The sequence below is a fragment of the Callospermophilus lateralis genome, unplaced genomic scaffold (genome assembly GCF_048772815.1).
Source record: "Callospermophilus lateralis isolate mCalLat2 unplaced genomic scaffold, mCalLat2.hap1 Scaffold_124, whole genome shotgun sequence".
Lineage (NCBI taxonomy): Eukaryota > Metazoa > Chordata > Mammalia > Rodentia > Sciuridae > Callospermophilus > Callospermophilus lateralis.
Genome location: NW_027512424.1, coordinates 1,806,749 through 1,812,113, shown reverse-complemented (window position 1 = coordinate 1,812,113; position 5,365 = coordinate 1,806,749). Strand labels below are relative to the sequence as shown.

The window sequence follows — 5,365 nt, the reverse complement described above, 5'->3', positions numbered from 1 at the left end:
ATCCGTTTTTATTTTTACTTTTTGAGACAGAGTCTCACTAAATTGCTCAGGGCCTTACTAATTTGCTGAGGCTGGTCTTGGACTTGTGATTCTCTTGCCTCATCTTCCGGAGTTGCTGCAATTACACACTTGTACCACCATGCATGATGTAACCTAGATTTTTACATATCATTGTTGATTTCAGATATGCTTGGGAGACAAGAAATCAGGCAAACATTTTTCAATTGTCTCTTTCTTTCTTTTTTTCTTTTCTCAGAGGCAATTGGGTTGCAGTTTGATAGAGGCATAAGACAGTATCACACATGAGACTGTGCCTGTGTATAGTGGCTATTATTTAGGTATCCTCTGGTTTCATGTGACAAAAAAAGGTAATATTCAAAAGCAATGTGAAGCTTCCCGTTATTGAGAATTCTGGAGAATGTCTTAAGACACTAATAGACAAATATTAAAAAAAAAAAAAAAGATTTGAGGGTCCAGTTTCTCTCTTCCATCTTCACCTCTCCTTAGATTCCTTCTTTATTCCATGGTCCAAGATGACTGAAATAACTTCTAATCTTACTTCCCCTTGCAGCTTAACTAAAAATTAGGTATTTCCCCCAAATGTTAGGGCCCTGATATTGCTTTACTTAGAACACTTACTTTGTAAAATTTGCACTTGAAATTTTTTTGCCCTTTTCAGATAAAATATTCTACCAGATTCTTGCCCTTTTTCCAATTCAGCAATATATATCTTTCTCAAAGACCTAGAAGCAATTCCTTTGAAATGTAACCAGTAAGAAGTTCTTGTCAGGGAGGTAACCAAGAAGGAGGAGGAAGCGGTGGTGGTGGCTCTCCAGGAGGCTGCGGCGGGCGTCAGGGTGGGCTCCACGGTCCTGGCCAGGGAGTGAGGCAGGGCTGGCCTGGCTGGTGGGCTGGGTGGCGGTCAGGGGCCGCCCTACGCCTGGCTGCCCGATGTGGCTGCAGCAGCGATTCAAGGGGCTGCCAGGACTCCTGTCAAGTAGCTGGGCCCGCCACCTCTGATGCTGCTTGGCCCCCTGCTGCTGCTACACACTCCAGGGTGCAGCGAGCGCCAGGTGGCAGGAGGCCTGCGCCTGCAGCCCTGGGCCCGCTGCGAGCTGGGCGCCTAGGAGCCCTCTTCCTGCCTGGGGGCGGCCACCCACGCCTGGTGCGGCCTGCAGGATCACTGCGAGGCCGTTGCGCTGGGCCCAGGAGTGCAGGTCTTGGTGCTTCCTAGCCCGGAACATGACCGCCGACCGGCTGTGGGTGACTCCTGGAGAGCGGGAGCCCCACCCCCACCCCCGTGGCGCGGGACTTCCTGCCCTTCTGCATCTGTGCCCACTGAACTTGCTGGCTGAAGCTGTAGAGGCTGTGCTGCTGCTGCGGGAGGGGCTGCTGCGCAGGGTGCGCTGCCTGCAGCTAGGAAGCCTGGGCCCTGGCCCTTCAGCCGCCGGCCCTGAGCCCGCCTCAGCCTGGGGTCTTTTCTGGCCGTGATTATGTGTTGCTGCAGGAGGACTTTCTGTCTCACGGGGCAGACTCCACGTCTATCTGCAGTGCATTCAGCTCAACAACCCAACTCAGCAAGTGGCTGCGCTGCAGACTGTGGGGCTCACTGCAGGCAGGTCCTGAAAGCCTTCACCAGCATCCTGGAGAAGGTCAGAGATCATCAGTTCCTCCTCTACTCGGGCAGATCCACATCAATGCCCTCTCACTCAATAGGGGCACCTGGTAGTGGTGGCTGCCAAAAAGCTAGTAAACCAGCTCCAGGTGGCTCCCAAAACGCAATTGGGTGAGATGGTACTCTGGGTGGTGTATGTCTCAGGTCCCATCAACCCCTAAGTTCTCAAAAGCAAAGCCGCTAAGGAGCTGAAGGCACTCCAGGACTTGGCCCCGAAGGAGATGCTGGAGCTCTTGGAGATGCCCGCGGTTGAGCTGCTTCCAGACTACCAGCGACTCTGGGTGCAGCTGTTTTGCCCAGTGGTGGAAATGAAAATCACCCAACGCCCACAGACCATTAGGCCTGACCCTGAACCTGACACTCTAATACATGCTCTCCTGCTCGCCAGCCCCTCTGCTCAGTCCCTCCTTGAGCCACGGAAGCGAGACCAGCTGGAGGCCAAACTCAACTATGAAGACCACTGCTTCAGCAACCATGCCACCATGCACACCAAGAACCTGTGGCCCACCCATCTGTCCTTGGTGCAGCAGATCCTGCAGCACTCTGACCTGTGGAGGCTGATCCCCCAGAAGCGGGCTGCAAGGGCCTGATGAAGGTGGACGCTCAGGGCGTCCTTCAGGGCATGATGCTCAGCTTTGGGGGAGCTGCAGTTCATGGAGAACCACCTGCAGTTCTAGGGCGAGCCGTACGTGCTGCACAACAGCACGGCATCCGCTACAAGAACGATCACATCGACCTGACCGACGCCGAGGGCAAGCCCTACCTGCACGTGTCTGTGAAGTCCCACAGCCAGCCCGTCAAGATCTTCGCCTATGAGGCAGGCTGCCTGGACAACCCAGTGTAGCTGACCTCGGCCTGCAGGAGCCACACCTTCTCAGTCATGGTGACATAGCCCATCAGGCCACTGCTCCTCATCTCCACTGACCTCACACACCTGCAGGACCTGCGGCCCACACTGCATCTCAAGGCCATCCTGGCCCTCAATGAGCACATGGCCCAGCAGGACCCAGGGCTGCCCTTTCTTTTCTGGCTCAGCGTGGCCTCCCTCATCACCCTCTTCCACCTCTTCCTCTTCAAGCTCATCTACAATGAGTACTGCCCCTCTTCAGGGGCAAGGAAGACCCCAGTGTCTGAGAAACTGGGAGTCCTGCTTTCTGCCACTGTTGCATAAGACACCAGCTGCTGCTACAGACAAGGGATCCTTTGGAAGCACCTACCCTTTGTGCCTGTGGGGGACAGTGACTCAGAATTGCTTATAGATGCCCGCTTTCATTGGAAGGAACAAGTGTCCTGTGGGGAGGTAGGGGCCAGTGGACCTGTAAGCCTTTCACTCAATAAAGTGGACCTGTGCAGAGCGTAAAAAATATATATATATATATTGTTTTCTAGTGACTATGTTAGAGGAGTCTTAACTCAGAAAAACATCAAATAGCAAGTAAAAATGGTCTAATTCCGTTGACTAATCTCCCTTACCCTGACTGCTTTCTAGGTGCTGGGTTACCTTGACAATTAAAACTCTCCCTTCTTTTGGTTCAATAGAATTGAGTTCAGACTGTCTTCCCTATTAAAATGGTCTTCAATAAAGTCTTCTTTAACTTTTTAACTAGTCTAATGAAAGGAAATAAAAAGATTCCATGAATTGTAAAGACTTTGAGAAAAAAAACACTTTGAATATTATGTTGTATGTCAATGAGAGAAACAAAAACAAAACAAAAACCCATATAGCATTTTTGGAAGGAAGTTTTGGTAAAGTGTTTTTTATAAAGTGGCAGAAGAGCAAGGGATGGATATAGGAGGATATAAGTCATAGCGATATGGTTGGAGGTAGGTGGTCCAGCCTTTTTATGATCTGCCTTCCCTATTAAACTTGAAGGGGATGTAGATGACTTGTAAAAGTTCTAAAAAATTGTCTTTTTATAAGAATAAGAATGGTTGAGAGAGTAGGTGAGGTATCTTATGATCTTTCCTCCTCCACCCATCTTGCTCAGAAGTAGGAGTAGACATTTGAAAACATAAAGTGAAAGGAGATAAGTCAAAAGAGTTTCATGTTAGGACAGATCTACATAGTTAACTTCATGCCCCAAAGAGGGAGTAGTGGTACAGTTATTTTACAAGTCAAATGTCAATTGTTCTGTGTAATAAAATAGAAATTGTTATTTAAGACTTAGAATAACAAAATAACAAGTACTAGGAAAAATCATCAATGTATATTTTTCAATGTACTTTAAGAATTTTATAAAAGAGTATAACTGCTTGTCTAAAATAGGTTTTACTTGTGTTCTAAAATTATTAATATTTCTTACAATTAGTAATATAAAAGGTAAAGATTTGCTTGGCCTCCTGAGAATTTTCTAAATTTATTTTGCAAGGAAGAACACCTGTCATTGTATTTTATATCTAATTTGTCTGTATTTAACAAACCACAGTATTTTATTTCATGTTGATTCTCTCAAAGAAATCTCACTTAGATGAATATGCTAGAAGAATTTTTTTTAAAATGCAGTTTGAGTTTATATATGCAATATCTTGCTGTGGCAATATCAACCAGTGTTAATTTATATTTAATTAAAATAATTACATAATGTTCTGCATTCAGGATATGTTCAAAATATCAATTAAGTGACCAGGACTGAGAAATATAAGCAACTTATACCAAATGGAACTGTATTAGTCTTCCTTTCTTTATATGGCTTCTTTAGAAAAAAAGTCATAATCACAATATGCTTGCAAATACCTTTAAAAATTAACCTGGGCAACCTCTTCATTATGGCAATATTATAATCATACAAATATCATTTGATGATGTAATTTTCCAGTGTAGGACTTCTTAGCTGTTGTATTTTCTCTGATGTATGATATTGTATTTTTTAAACTCTATATAGAAAAGTAAAAAATGAATTATAATTTCTTAACCAATATCAATGATTCATGATCAATCATTTTGTGTTTCATTTGATGTCAGCATTGCACTGTGTATTCTTGTAGAATTATATCCTGTAATGTAACCATAAGAATGTTAGACTTGGGATTGTTGTAAAGGAATCAACAGATCATACTCCAGTGTACAATGATTTATTTCAATAGTACTGTTAAGATTGCAAAGCTTGTAAAGATATTCAGAAAAATTCTCAATCCATGAAGAAAAAAATAACTTGCCTAGAACAGAAAAGAATCTTAAGGAGAACAAAACTATTTAATGTATTTTCAGGGTAATTATTCTTTGTTGAGTCACAATAATAGTGTTGATGATTGTTTTCACTAGCAAGTTTGGTACAAAGTACACAGGCATTCAGAAAAATGCATTATTTTGACTAAGTCCTTTTTTTCCTCTTTGCAGATTTGATCATAGTTGATAAAATTTTACCTTCATTTTAGTGTTGCTGGGAGATTTAATTGTACAGAACTGGCTTGTGATATATTTGCAAGTTTTCTGTTTTAAGACTTTCTATAGTCTATTAATTAGTTTTTCACATAGCTCTACAAGATGCAGACATTAAATTTGATGTAATATTTATAGGTTTATGGTAGATGAATCAGTCAATACAAGTATTTTTTGAATGACAGTACCTATAATTTAACTTTTCTTCTTCTTTTTCTTCTCCCTTCCACAATCACATTTATTTTTTTTCTTTTCTGGCATATGTTTCTGCATACTTTATGGACACATCTTTATTTTTAGTGTGAAATTTA

At 43.5% G+C, this 5,365-nt stretch overlaps 1 pseudogene; it reads left to right on the top strand.

Annotated features, from left to right (window-relative positions):
* The first annotated feature begins 951 nt into the window (after positions 1 to 951).
* LOC143640159 (uncharacterized protein KIAA2013 pseudogene) lies at positions 952 to 2,809 on the top strand (annotated as a pseudogene).
* The last annotated feature ends 2,556 nt before the right edge of the window (positions 2,810 to 5,365 follow it).